Below are 16397 nucleotides of genomic sequence, written 5' to 3' on the forward strand. Positions count from 1 at the left end.
ATCCTGACTACTGCCCTTGTATTTGAGCGGAGAATTTAACAAGGAGATGTCGCTCAAAATAACCAATAGACTATTTTCTGCATTATCGGTAACCCCCCATTTGGTAGCTGAAAGTTACTCACAGAAAAGGGTGGCGAATATGTGGTAGCCAAATAAGCACTTTAAATCTATACCCCCATTTGCTGGTTTATTCAGAATATTAATTTTATTGTTTTTAATCAAGGCTTTTTCATTAAATAGTTTTTAATATATAATTAACAAAATTACGTCATGATTATACAAACAAAAAGAAAAAAATTAGTATTGGTGTAAAGATGAATTTACTATTAAATTGGCCCTTCTTTTTCCGCTGCATTGCCTCGCGTAATTGTTGTTCTGGAGGTCCATTGCTGCTAGGAAATGGAGACGCCGTTTCTGAAATTAGAATATAAATATGAAATACATAAATACAAGTGATTTGTAATAGAATTATAATTAATTTGTTAACTTACATTTTTGAATTTCTTTCCTTTTGAATCACCATTAGCACTCCGTATTCAGCCAAACGCATTGAAACCAAGAGAACAACTGAACAAATCATTTGACTTGTTCTAGCGGGACTTCGTTTTTTTTGTTCTTTCAACATCTTTTTACGATTAAACAAGCAAACAAGCATAATATCTTTCTATGCATTACGCGTAAGCACCAAAACCAAATTAATAAATTTGTTTTGTTTAATTTTGCTCGGCAAACTATTTCGTACATTACTCTTAGATACCGAAATTAAATTATCACTTTTTTAATTTCTCTCTCATTTTTTCTGTGAGAGTAACTGGGTCTTTATTATCGATTTCATCCTCTACTGGTGATGCCCAATATAGTTTATCGACTATTTAATAGATTACTTTATGTTGCTGAATTGGGTGAAACGAAATGGTGCATTATATGCATTTAGAATAGGAATCTTTAGTACTTTTTGAAATCATTATTCTATACCAAAATAACCGCCTACACATGTGGAGTGCTTATATAAGCAGGGAAAAGCGACAATAGCTATTTGCCGAACAAGAGGGAGTCGACAGCTATAGATTTGAAAACAAAAATAACAAGACTGGTGACATGGTTTAAACCATGTATTTTGTCTTTGTAAAAATAATTTTCGAGCAGAGAAAAATGTATGGTGGCAATAAGCATTTAAATGGTTCTCAAATGCCGCAAACATGTTCTATTATTTAAATTATAGAATTTGAGACCATTACATGGTCGGGAGAATCATGTACCTGACCATACAAATTTTTGACATTTTTGCAGGGAAAAAAGTATTTTTATAGGTTACGTATAGATATGTCTCGAACCATTACATGGCCATAAAGATCACCCCAATCCTATCTAATAATATCAAATTTTACCTAATTGGATCTGTTCAGATATTGGTTCAGATATAATTAGATCTCCACAGATATGCTATATGGTTAGGTTAGGTGGCAGCCCGATATTTCAGGCTCACTTACACTATTCAGTCCATTGTGATACCACATTGGTGAACTTCGCTCTTATCACTGAGTGCTGCCCGATTCCATGTTAAGCTCAATGACAAGGGACCTCTTTTTTATAGCCGAGTCCGAACGGCATTCCACATTGCAGTGAAACCACTTAGAGAAGCTTTGAAACCCTCAGAAATGTCACCAGCATTATTGAGGTGGGATAATCCACCGCTGAAAAACTTTTTGGTGTTCGGTCGAAGCAGGAATCGAACCCACGACCTTGTGTGAGCAAGGCGGGCATGCTAACCATTGCACCACGGTGGCTCCCATATGCTATATATGGCGCTAGATCTGGTTCGATATAATCGCAGATCTCATCATATATAGTGTAATAACTAATTATATCTCCCATATCTAATAATATATGCTTGGATAGGACCATGTATACCACTATATCTAATAAGATATGGTATATATAACATCATATCTGACTATATATGGGATTAAATATGGTCCAAAAGATAATAAAAAAATCATGAACACGTTAAAACTACTTGAAACACCCCTTTTTATATAACAAAAAAAATTTTCGTAGTATATACGCAAAGTTGCAGATGGAAAATGACCTTTTTTTATTTATTTTTTAATCGCAATATCTTGGTTTCCGGAAACGTTTCCTGCAAAATAGCAAAGGTTTGGTTGCTTGTGTGGCACGTAATTGTTTACTCGAAAACGGCCATCGACTGCCGCAAATCTCTCAACGAGATGGCTGAGCAGTACAATATTCACCTAACATGCCGGGGAACTGTAAAGCATATGAGTTAGCAAGGCTAGGAACTACCTTACATATTCCAGGGCAACTAGAATCTGTTGGTATGTCTCTGGCAACCTGCAAGCTCTTACTGCGTGAGAAGGCCGTTATGATGGCAAATGTTCGATGGGAGAATTGCAAGGGTTGTAACAACACCAAGCAAATATGGCCCCATTTAAACTTGAACCGCACACTAGATATGCTAGTGTTCTCAAGACGTCAGATATCACTTCTGATATCTGCTATAACGGGTCGCTGCCTGATAGGCGAATTTGCAAAAACTATTGGTGCGAAGTATAATGACTATTGAATGAGCTGCCATGATGCGGAGGAAAAGGAATCAATGAAACACTTCTTGTGCGAGTGTCTTGCATTTTGTGTAAGGCGTAAGGAACGTTAACTTCAGCAGTCTGTTAATGTTTTTGGAACAATCTGTTGGTTCAACAAAAGAAAATAATAGAGAAGGTTCAGTGGTTAAAACTAGAAGTGTCAATATGTAATAGGTACTTTTAGTTAAATGTGGTATCACAATTGACTGAAATTTAATCGGGCTGTCACTTTAACGTAACCTAACCTAATTGTTAAAAGCAAACGCACCGAAGGTTAATGAAATCATTAGTCAAGATGATTATCCGATGGAATTACGGATTCTGTGACTACAACAATGATTTTTTTGAATATTTATATGTTATAGTAAATTTAATTTAATGCGTTTTACTTTTATTACTTGCGTAGATTGTACTTGTTAAATTTCAAATAACAAAATTTGCTTTTTTTTTCTAGCTCTCATATCGATGTCCTCATTCCAGAGTAAGCTAAGTCGACTTAGTATATTTTGATGGAGTTCGTTGTTTTTTATTCGGATTGATGTGAATTGCATCCAGTCAAAAGTTCGAATTTATTGGACACTTCTATCAAAAGTTATTGTTAATATTGTACGCATCCTGTGACTAAAGTTTTAAAAATTTCCAATCCAAACAGGCCAAAAAGCTTTGTTCGGTCTTACGTGGTCTAAGTCATTTTTACCCATGTTCTATTACCACTATTTTCAATTCGTACATACTAAAAAAATCCACAATAAACATGATTTTAAAACCGAAAAAAGTGAATTTATATCGTATACGGTGTTTCCTGTAAAATTCACTTTTGTGACCTAGCGTACTTTGGAATGGAGACATCGATATTTTCTAATAAATGGGTTCTATACATTATAAAAGTCCTTCATGTTTCCATTAAATTCGACAAACCAATTCTGCCTTTAGTGTGAACGGCCCATTAGTTTCAACAAAAACCCCAATGTCATTATTTTAAATGTAAACGCAGTCAGGAGCATCACTAAACACTAGAAAAGCGAGAAAATTAAGAAATACTATATAAGTTTTTTAATTTGGTAAAGTGTAGTTTCTTTTATTGCGGAGATTATGTAGGTAAGTAAGTATTGTATTTGTCATTTCCTTCGTAGTCCTTTTCATATATTGTTTAAATACTTTCTAGATTAGGAAAAAGGAAACCACGGTGGTACTGGTTACCATGCCCGCCTTGCATTCAAAAGGTCATGCGTTCAATCCCAGTTCCTACCAAAAATTATCTCGGCGGTGGATTATCTCCTCACAGTAATGCTGGTGACATTTCTTACTGCTTCAGAGATTCTCTAAGTTTTCTCAACGCAACATGATATGCCGTTTGGACTCGATTATAAGAAAGATGTCCCATGTTATTGAGCTAAACATTGAATCGGGCATCACTCGATATGTTGATCAATGTGAATTCACGAATTCCTTTAAATGTGAGTATTAAATGCAACATAAAATTATAACCTATTCAGCAACTTTTATTACAACTTAAAGAAGAATGATCCAAAGCAATCCTTACACTTGATCACATAGTTCAATTTAATTCCTAATACTATTTACTAAATTTCATTACAGATTGCCTGAAAGGAAAAACAAACGAAAAAACCCCTGGACAACACTCCAACTCAACTGTCAATACCTCCTTAATGTAATGCATATACTTTTTGTATTTTTAAATAAAATAATTGATCTCATATTATATACAAATTATGGGCTTTTATTATGAGCAGGTATCCTATACTGTTGAAAGATCTGGAAAGATACAAATGTATCAAATAATATGCAATTGTATCAAATTATATCTGATTAGATGTGTCTCATTTTTGAGATCTGATTAGATCCACTTTCATAGTATTTAGATCTGACCAGATATAACCATTTTTCGGATCTGCTCAGATCTGACCATCTCTTGGCTCAGATCAAACCATATCAAATCAGATCCCCCAAGTTTTACACGCCCGTGTAAAAATATATCTAATTTGATAATATATCTAATTATATATAATTTTATCTACAAATTTCCAATATTACTGAATTTACAGTAATTAATAAAAAGATTTATTTTAGGTTTTATAATGAAGAAAGTGTATTTAATACAGCAAGTTGGCTCAAACCTATTTACGTTATATCTACGTCTAGGAATAAAAGTATAAGAATTCAATTAAAAATATATATAAACATAGCCACTACGGGTTCTGGCGTTTGAATTGCCCAAGGCATTGGGGCATTGCTCTTTTCACGCATTTTTTTTACATGAGTCTCCCAGTTCCTCTCATTGGCTACTCGGAATGAAAACTCCGAAAAATAGAACATATCGACGCCTCCGAACCATAGTATGTTAAGTCGACATAGCATGTTTGAAAGTTCTTTACGTTTTTAGTAGTTTGTGTGTGTAAGTATACATAGTATACTATAGTTTGTAAAAAATAGTCGACTGATAAATAACGAAAATTTTCACATTTTTACAAATGATATGCACTGAAAAAAATATTGTCGTGAGGTCAAAGGTTTCATGTCTTTAAAATACGAATACAAATTTTGCTTAGCATAGAAGACTCATTTCTCTAAAATAAAGTTATTTTCCTTGTCCAAAAGTCGATAAACTTTTCAATGAAGTCGTATTGTCCTTATAATTAAGTGATTTGACTTAAAAATGGGTATCTGAACATGAAAGAAAAAATTTATAAGGCTAAGGTCAACTTGACTTTAATAATTCAGAAAAATTCTTTAAATTTAATGAAATTGTCTTTAAATTTGTTGTCTTTTTGCATCATGACTACAAAGCAAAAAATCGTTCAAATATAGGACATGTTTTTCAAAACTTTATTTTAAAGAAGTTTTTTACTGCAAACATAGCATAATTTCTACTGAAATTCGAGTCCTAATTTGGAAAATAAAGTTGCCATTAACTCGATTTTAAAGGACTTTGATAGCATATGAAGAAAAAAAGCTGAGAAAGCGAAAAATTAAAATTTGCTTCCTAGAAGCAAGTACACATAACCTAAATTTAAAAGAGAATTGTGTCTTAAAAGTATCCTTTCTTGTATTCTCCGCTTCTTTGGCTCGGAATCAATACCAAATTTTTTAAAGTAAAGACAAAATCTTTGGAACCGAGTAAGCTTTTTTTTCAGTGTGAGTTCGATTGCGCGGAAAAAGCAGAAATTGGCACAAAATATGTCAAAAAGTAATATTTATTTATATTTAGTTTTATATTATGTTATTAATCTGAAGGAGAAGTAATAACTACAGAGACCATGCTAAGTAACAGAATGAAGGCGATAGTGTTCATGTACTTATTGAGAAATGCAAAAAAAATAAACGTATATATATGCCAATGGAATGGTACTCTGTAATAGGAAATGCCAAGAAGACAGAACCATTGTATGACGTTATTGAAATGGAAAATTAAGATTTTTTAGATTTCAAGCAATTTGCATCAATTACAAATTGGACGAAAAATACAAAAAATGAAAAAAGTAAGCCTATCAAAGATCAAGCAGATCAAAGTGTCGAAGGATCAAAACTATATTTGTTTTTTTACAAACATAAATTCGATGATGATTTTAAAGAAATCAAAGTATATGATGAAAACAAAAAGTGCAGAAAACGGAGAAATGTCCCTCAAGACATACCGAAGGCATATACGTCTACATTTGGTATAACGGAAGAAAAACATAAAAATCTCCTATATATGTACGACCAAAACTTAGTTCCAAAAGTTCACCAACGCTTATACAGAGAATTAAATAGCGCTGATGGAAAGGAATATGTAGTCACGTCAGACAATGACGATTAAATATAAAAAAATAAATTCAATTTTAAGTGAATTGAATTATTTTTATTTAATTTTAATTTTTTTATAAATTAAAATACATATGGGTTTATGTTTTATGGAACTTTAATTTTAACATATCTTTGAATGGCCATTACTTAACTCATTTTCATTTGTTTAATATACTTTTAAATTGATGTTATTAAACTTGAACTGAATTAATATGTATTATTTTACCCTTTGTCTTATCAATAAAAATTTTAAAAACTATTATAATTTGTTTTTTTTTTTATTATATATTATAATCTTAGTTCATCTAAGTATAATGACAATAAAATGTATCACCATTTTGTTCCAAACCAGAACATGCTATGTATACTTAGACGACTAATCAGAGTAGAAAGGTACGTAACAAAACATGCTAAGTCGACTTAGCCGACTACTTATGAAATGTTTGTCCATGCTAAAGTATTCTAAGTCGTTTTTAGCTATAATCTGCTATTCTTCGGAGGCGTCGATATAAAAATACAGAAGAATTGTCAGTTTATTTAAAGACATTTACAAATAATACATATACTTACCAATAATTGCTACTCGTGCCCATGGAATGGTTATGCGAAGTCCTAAATACCATACTATGAATAATATATCCGTTTCATGATGCAAACCATCTCCGAATCATTATTTTATTTTTTTGATATTGGATAATACTACATTCTTCAAATTCGAAAATGGCGTGGCTACAAATCATCACGATGCTACTCGGCCTCCTTAATCTTTTCGTCCACCTAGAAAAGAGAAAATATTAAATATATAAAAATAGGACCCAAACGATAAACTTACCTCATCACTTCTTCTCATACTCCTTGATCTTCGTCGAAAAATATGAATACATTAAATTTTTATATGAATAAAAAATAAAAACATCAAACTCTCATTATCCAATATTTGGATACCAATTTTTTTTTTTTAATTTAATAACAACAACCGTTGCTAATGGTGATTGTTATGTGGTGACATTTTTTTAAACAAGCAGACAGTTGTGTCTGAACGTAAGAATTTTTTGAATTTTTAAAATAATAATGAAACAGGTTTCGAACTGTCACAACATATAAAGATTGTTTGGTTATGTTCACCACTTGTTGTGTTGTGTGACCAAACATACGTATTTGTAACAATATATATCACGTTAACATTCTCGTAACAGACATATTATTTTTACACCCAAACATATACACTTATTTTTTATCCGTGTAGCAGTAGTGGTCCATGACCTTATGCGATACATATAATTAGGTATGGAGCTATGATGTCATATATGAAGATATACAATTAGATCTTACCAAATATGACTGATATAATTAGATATAACAATATATATATATATATATATATATATATATATATATATATATATATATATATATATATATATATATATATATATATATATATATATATATATATATATATATATATATATATATATATATATATATATATATATATATATATATATATATATATATTATATATATATATATATATATATATATATATATATATATATATATATATATATATATATATATATATATATATATAGATTTAGATGTTTTTGTTCTGCACTTTGCTATACCCGACTAAAAATTGAGAGATCTAATTTGATACAATTAGATATGAGTTGATCCGAAAAACGGTAAGATCTAATCATATCTAATTACTATGGAATTAGATTTGATCAGATCTCAATATTGGCCTAGATCTAATGTATTAGATATGATGATATCTATCCTTGTATATATTTAGTTGGATCTAAAGTTAGATCTCGTCATATCTGAAATTATATATAATTATATTTAACTATGTCTCATTATATCAAGGTGAATCTGCTTAGATCTAAAGTGGCCAAATTTGAGATCTAATCATATCTAATTAGATCCTCCAATTTTTACACGGCATATGATAAATTTATTTGCAGTTACATGATGTATGCTTTTGTACATTTAATGGGCACGAAATAAATATGGAATGATTATTTATTGTTGAAGTTGAACCAAAATAGAGTGTGTAAAAATATGTGATGTTTGCTTGCACGACATTATAAATACAAATAAACAATGAATTAGTTTATTAAAAAAAAAAATAAATAAAGTTAATTTTGTGTTTTCTATTTTCAAGTGGCGTCCTTTTAAGACAACGAAAAAAGTTTTTTCATAAACATCAAAACATTTTAGGTTGTGACCATGTTCTTTTAACGGGAAGAAAAACATTTTTGACAAATACCATTACATTTTAGATTGTGACCATTGTCTTTTGATTCAAACAATATTATTTTTATCAATATAATAACATTTTAGAGGAGAACTAATTTAGTTTTCTTAGAACCATGTTCACTGAGCCAACATGGCTGCAGTTGGAAATGTTACATGGTCGACGCAAAATAATAGATCCAATCATATTATTTTACACTTCGAATATGATCGTGACAATCATGTTTCTTCTCTGTGTGTAGTAGATACAATTGCTCCAATATTATCTAGCACAGTTCATTCTGATAATATTCCCTACACAGAAAAAAATATTGTCGTGAGCCCAAAGATATGAAGTCTTTAAAATACGAACACGAATTTTTCTTAGCATAGAATACGCATTTCTCTGTATTTTTTTCCTTGTCCAATCTTTTCAATGAAGTCAAGTGATTGTTTCTTTGCATCTTGACTACAAAGCAAAAAAGTGTTCAAAAATAGGACATGTTTTTCAACACTTTATTTAAAGACGTTTTTACTTCAAACATAGCATAATTTCTATTGGAAGTCGAGTCTGAATTTGGAAATTGTTGTCATTAACATGATTTTAAAGGGATTTGATATCATATGAAGAAAAAAACTAAAAAACGGAAAATTAAAATTTGCTTCCTAGATTTAAGAACGCAAAACCCAAGTTGTGTCTTAAAGTATCCTTACTTGAATTTTGCGATTTTTTCTCAGTATACATTTCTACTGAAATTTTAGATCTTCGATTCATTTCTTACTAAAAATTTCAACTTAATTTCTTCGGAGTACAAGCCCGAATTTAAGTTACCTACACTGAAAGAAAAGCATGCCAGGCTCCAAAGATTTTGTCTTTGCTTTAAAAATGTTGGTAAGGATAATTTTAAGACACAATTCTCTTTAAAATTTGAGTTTTGTGTACTTGACTCTACAAAACAAATTTAATTGATTTATTTTTTCTCAGCAGTTTTCTTCATGTGCAGTCCTTTAAAAATGTGTTAACGACAACTTAAATTTCCAAATTTCACTCGAAGTTATGCTATGTTTCAAGTAAAAACGTGTTTGAAATAACACGCAGAGAAGGAATATGATCACCTCAAACATGTTTCAAGCGCAAAATGTTATTTTTGTATGGTGACCATGTAACATGTTTGTCACTAAAATGTTATTTTCTCGTCAAATATAACCTGCTTGCCGAAATCAGATACATGATTTCCGAGAAAATAACATGGTTGCGAAAACCATGTTACATGGTCACCACCCAAAAATAACATTTTGCACTTAAAACTTGTTTGAGGTGATCATGTTCCTTCTCTGGGTGAATGTATTAAAAAACATTTATTTTTTAACGATTTATTTCGCTTTCTTGTCAAGATAATAAAAGTGAACCAATTTAGAGACGATTTCATTAATATTGAAGAATTTTTCAGAAATATTGAAGTTAAGTTGACTTTAGTCCAACAAAATTTTCTCTCGAATTACGATAAAAAGTTGTAACGGAACGAAATACATTTTTGTATTGTATTCGTCCTTACATAGATTTATTTGATTGTGCCTCCTGTTGTTTAATGTATGTGTGCCTTTTATGGCCACATACCCACTGCCCTACTCTCCACATAGCCACTGTCATTCAATAGAGTCTGGGTGGGTAAGGGAAAATAATTAATATGGCAGTCCGACTTTGAGAAACATTTGTTTTAGTTTGCTATGAACATAATTCTCACCTACGTTGTGGCTGTGGGAGAATATAAACTCGGTGGTTTTGGACAACGAGGAAGAGTCTCCCGACAGCCGAAGGGTACTGAACACGACGAGTGGCACGACCGCAGTCAGTTCACACTAAGCGACAGGAACTCTCGGCATTTAGCTTGCTTCCGCACTAATTGTTTCGGCAATTAGCTTGCTTCCGCACTAATCGTTTCACCGACGATTAGCTTGTTTCCGCACTAATAGCATCGGCTATTAGCTTGCTTCCGCACTAGTAGCTTCGGCTATTAGCTTGCTTCCGCACTAATAGCTTCGGCTATTAGCTTGCTTCCGCACTAGTAGCTTCGGCTATTAGCTTGCTTCCGCACTAATTGCTTCGGCAATTAGCTTGCTTCCGCACTAATCATCTCCCCGACGATTAGCTTGCTTCCGCACTAGTAGCTTCGGCTATTAGCTTGCTTCCGCACTAATAGCTTCGGCTATTAGCTTGCTTCCCCTAGTAGTTTCGACAAATAGTTTGTAGTTTTGTTACTAACCCAACGACGAATCAACAATCAACACCGAATCACCATCTCACCCGGATCGTCAACATCGCTATCAACGTGGAATCGCCGCATCACCCGAATCATCAACGTATCGCTGCACCACCCTAATCATCAACATATCGCCGCATCACCCGAATCGTCAACATCGGCCAACCATCGACAGCCGACCAAACCAACACAACCAACCACCGACGGCTAACCAGCAACTATCATAACCGCTACCGAACCATTAACCGAATCATCAACCGAATCAACAACCGAACAATCAACCGAACCGTCAACCGAATCACCAACCGATCATCATCATCACCGCAACAACGACTTTAGCCGAACCAAATCGTCAACAACCGACGACTTCAGTACTAAGAGGCTACGTAATAAATCACCGCCCCTCAGCATACCGTGCAGACATAAACATTATACGTATATAAGGTCAAATAAATAAAGCTCGTACTAATATTATTGTATAAATACCACCAAATCGTGTGTTCTTAATTTAAGGTTTGTGGGTCCTTAAAGTTGATCCTGGACGACCACTGGTCTACCTCAGCCGACGACAAAACCACGTTACAAAGTTTTACGTCACATCTCTTAACTATAAGGACAAAACGGCTGCATTGAAAAGTTTATCGACTTTTGGACAAAGAAAAAATTGTATAACAGAAATATGTCTTCTCTGCTAAGGAAAATTTGCATTCGTATTTTAAAGACATTAAATCGACAATATTTTTGTCAATGTATGTAAAGACAAAAGTCGAAAAAATCAAAAAAAAAAAAAAAACATGGTGTCTTCAAGTTTTTCCTAATTTTTTATTTTTTTTTGTAATGAAATTCGAAATACTGACAGAATTACACCCGAAGAACTAATGTGAATGCAATGTCGTGAAAGCTTAAAAAGATTACATCATGTAAAATTCGTTGCCAAATTTAAACTACTTTCGCATCCAAAAAGAACATTTTCATTGCTCTTTTGGCTACTCTTTTTATTTGCTGGGAAATGTTTGAAAGATGGCATTTCAAAAAAATGTATTCAGTATTTTTTCTAAACATCGTATGTGCTAATGATATGCAATTTACCGTGAATATATGTGGACGTTAAAAAATTATCCAACTCACAGTCGGTAAACCATCAAGTCACTATACGACTACATTAGTATCCCATTACAGAGGGAAGTAGTTTTTAAATCAATGCTTGCCATAATTTAGCCATTTACTTCAAGTACTTCAAACCCTTGAGCGATAACTAAAGGAACGGCAGAAGGTGAGACCGCCATAACGAAGTCGAATATGGGGGTCAGGATATTTTGCGAGGCATCACTCTGACATATTTCACACACCATACATCAAAATATGAAACTTCAGACCATCAATCCAAACACATCATAAAACTTGGAAACCCTCCGCCACAAGCCTCTTCATGGGCTGGTCGCAGCCAACATCATCGAAGAAAGGGGATAGGTGGTATGAGTTTACAACATTGATAGATATGGGCCATGGATTGATGTGGCGTGCGGGGCAAAGACTGAAGTGAATAAAGCTGTAGTAAGTATTTGTGTATGGGTACACCTGAAGGGGCAGGCTATCATGCATTTCCACCATTGGGGACGACTTTGGCCAAGGTGGACAAGTATTTAAGAATGGAGTGAAATTGCTACAATACGCCTGAGCACGAGTGTGCGACCTGTGATAGGGTGCGAGTAGGATGATGAAGACGGCATTTAGTGCAACAACTTAATTTGCATATCGGTTGGAATATGGCAAATTGCTGGCGACATGCAACGTGGTAAATGCATACGAAACTATACTGACTTGATGAAGTACGGTAGGTTATTGTGTGGGTTGGCAGGTGGTGTTTTTGGGAAGCTATAACTTTCTCACATAAGGAACGATGTTGATGTCGTCGTCATCATCGTCATTTTTTGATCCTTCCATCAATAGCTTGGAATGAAAAATGCAGCAACAAATTCAAAAGGCAACACACGCCAAGCATACCGGGCGATAGGTATTATGGTACTATGGCCACATGCAGTGCTAACTTTATGAATTTTTTGAATAAATTGTTCCAAGAGCAACAAATATTAATTTATTACCTCCAGTGCAGTTTTTACTCTGAGTGCATTGAGGAGCGCTCTTCAATAACTTGTAAAATATCTAGAGTTACCATTCTTCCGCTCTAAATTCAAATAACCAGAATCGGGCCAATTGGCAAAGTTGGTGTCATTTTATGCTTTGGTTTGAATGCTTTTTGAGTTTTTATACCCTCCACCGTAGGATGGGGGTATATTAACTTTGTCATTCCGTTTGTAACACATCGAAATATTGCTCTAAGACCCCATAAAGTATATATATTCTAGGTCGTGGTGAAATTCTGAGTCGATCTAAGCATGTCCGTCCGTCCGTCTGTTGAAATCACGCTAACTTCCGAACGAAATAAGCTATCGACTTGAAACTTGGCACAAGTAGTTGTTATTGATGTAGGTCGGATGGTATTGAAAATGGGCCATATCGGTGCACTTTTACGTATAGCCCCCATATAAAGGGACCCTCAGATTTGGCTTGTGGAGCTTCTAACAGAAGCATATTTCATCCGATCCGGCTGGTATATGGTGTTGGTATATGGTCTCTAACAAACATGCAAAAATTGGTCCACATCAGTCCATAATTATATATAGCCCCCATATAAACCGATCCCCAGATTTGGCTTGCGGAGCCTAAAAGAGAAGCAAGTTTCATCCGATCCGGCTGAAATTTGGTACATGGTGTTGGTATATGGTCTCTAACAACCATGCAAAAATTGGTCCACATCGGTCCATAATTATATATAGCCCCCATATAAACCGATCCCCAGATTTGGCTTGCGGAGCCTCAAAGAGAAGAAAATTTCATCCGATCCGGCTGAAATTTGGTACATGATGTTGGTATATGGTCTCTAACAACCATGCAAAAATTGGTCCATATCGGTCCTTAATTATATATAGCCCCCATATAAACCGATCCCCAGATTTGGCTTGCGGAGCCTCAAAGAGAAGCAAATTTCATCCGATCCGGCTGAAATTTGGTACATGATGTTGGTATATAGTCTCTAACAACCATGCAAAAAATGGTCCACATCGCTCCATAGTTATATAAAGACCCCATATAAACCGTTCTCCAGATTTGGCTTGCGAAGCCTCAAAGAGAAGCAAATTGCATCCGATCCGGCTGAAATTTGGTACATGGTATTGGTATATGGTATCTAGCAACCGTGTAAAAATTGGTCCACATCGGTCCATAATTATATATAGCGCCCATATAAACCGATCCACAGATTTGGGTTGCGGAGCCTCAAAGAGAAGCAAATTTCATCCGATCCTCCTGAAATTTGGTACATGGTATTGGTATATGGTCTCTAACAACCATGCAAAAATTTGTCCACATCGGCCCATAATTATATATAGCTCCACAGTAGTACGTACGCAAAAAATTATCAGAGTAAAATAAACTTTCTCCAAACATAATAATTCCATGAACTAAAATAAAGTTAAATTGGCTTTAGTGAATTAGATGGTTCACTTTTTTTTGAGTATAGCCAAACGTTTGATTCAAAAGTGATTAAATTAGTTTTAAAATAGTTTTAATTTAATTTTTTTTAAGAAACATATTTCGATTTCGCCATCGTAAAACGGATTCGGTGAATATGTTCGGTCAATATTCCCAAAGGAGAAACACTATAATTTAATACCTCATTCACATTACACTTCCAATATCCACTTTAACTATATTTAAACTGTCATTTGCCTTATAAATAAGGGATTTCAAATCCACTTTTAATACACAGAAAAAAATTTCACGAGAATTTTTCCAATTAAAATTTTAATTGAGTTTTAAAAAATATTCAATTAAAAATTTAATTGATTCAACAAATTTTTTAATTGAAACAAAAATCAATCACAAAAATTAATAGTATCAATTAATTTTTTAATTGGATCAATTAATTTTTTAATTGACCTTCAATTAATTTTTTAATTGGTACTATCATTTCTGTAATTGAAGACATTTTAATTAAAAAATTAATTGGATCAATTAATTTCGTGATTGAAGCAGAAAAAAATTTTTTTGTGTGTAGATTTAGAGTTAATGTGTATGATGTATACATTTGAAATTAAAGGGTGATACGGTCAAAATTTGGTCAATATAAACTTGACGTATTTCTTTCAATTTTGCATTTAAAAAAACGTATCAAAATTTTGCTCGCGCATCGCGAAAATCCGAGCTACTCGCACGCAAAAAAGTCGCCAAAGTTGTCAAATCAACTGTTACAAATGTAATTAAAGTGTTTGGGGAACGTTTGTCGATAGCCAGGAAGTCCGGATCGGGGGGAAATCGAAAACCGGAAGCCGCTGAGACGACAAAGAGAGTTGCCGGTAGTTTCAAGCGAAACCCTAACCTCTCTCTCCGAGATGCCGCAAATAAGCTGGGTGTATCGTCTACAACCGTGCATCGAGCCAAAAAACGCGATGATAAACAAAATACGACGGCCAAAGCGCGATCCCGGAGGCTGTACACGACGATGCTGACGAAGTTTGGTAATGGACGACGAAACCTACGTCAAAGCCGACTACAAGCAGCTTCCGGGACAGGAGTTTTATACGGCAAAAGGAAGGGGAAAGGTAGCAGATATTTTCAAGCACATAAAACTGTCAAAGTACGCAAAGAAATATCTGGTTTGGCAAGCCATCTGTACCTGTGGCTTTAAAAGCAGCATTTTCATAGCTTCCGGGACTGTCAACCAAGAAATTTACGTGAAAGAGTGTTTGAATAAACGTCTGCTGCCTTTCCTGAAGAAACACGGTTGTTCCGTACAGTTTTGGCCGGATTTGGCATCTTGCCATTACGGTAAAAAGGCCATGGAGTGGTACGCCGCCAACAACGTGCAGGTGGTTCCCAAGGACAAGAACCCTCCCAACACGCCAGAGCTCCTCCCAATTGAGAAATACTGGGCTATTGTCAAGCGGAAAGAAGAAGAAGAAACAACAACACAGTCCATTTCGTTTATATCAAACACTGTTCTTTTCTGACTTTAGGTCTTTAATAAGACACATTTTACAGTTCAAAATTTAATATACTATAATGTAATGTTGAACATTTTTTCGGAATCTTCCGACCATATCTGGAATATATGTAAAAAAAAAACAAAAAAAACTTTGGTCGAAGCAGGGATCGAACCCACGAACCTTGGCATGCAAGTCGAACGTAGCAACCACTGCTCCACGGTGCCCAACTAAATAAAATACATTTAAATAAACTGTTAAATAAACTTTGTTTAATCGGCTCGTGGGCGCCGCAAGCTATGCTATATAAATATAACTTATATGGGTAATTGTCTAGGTTAGGTAAAGTGGCAGCCCGATTAAATTTCAGGCTCACTTAGACTATTCAGTCCATTGTGATTGTCTATTGATGACAATAACGGCTACATAGCTCAGTGGATAGT

At 34.0% G+C, this 16397-nt stretch overlaps 1 long non-coding RNA gene across 1 annotated transcript; it reads right to left on the reverse strand.

Annotated features, from left to right (window-relative positions):
* Positions 1 to 203: 203 nt before the first annotated feature.
* Positions 204 to 555, reverse strand: LOC142226146 (uncharacterized). Its single transcript, XR_012719609.1, has 2 exons — positions 492 to 555; positions 204 to 414 (listed from the first exon to the last, which is right to left on the reverse strand). It is a non-coding gene; the product is annotated as an uncharacterized LOC142226146 (long non-coding RNA).
* Positions 556 to 16397: the final 15842 nt, after the last annotated feature.

This window comes from Haematobia irritans, chromosome 2 (assembly GCF_050003625.1).
Source record: "Haematobia irritans isolate KBUSLIRL chromosome 2, ASM5000362v1, whole genome shotgun sequence".
Lineage (NCBI taxonomy): Eukaryota > Metazoa > Arthropoda > Insecta > Diptera > Muscidae > Haematobia > Haematobia irritans.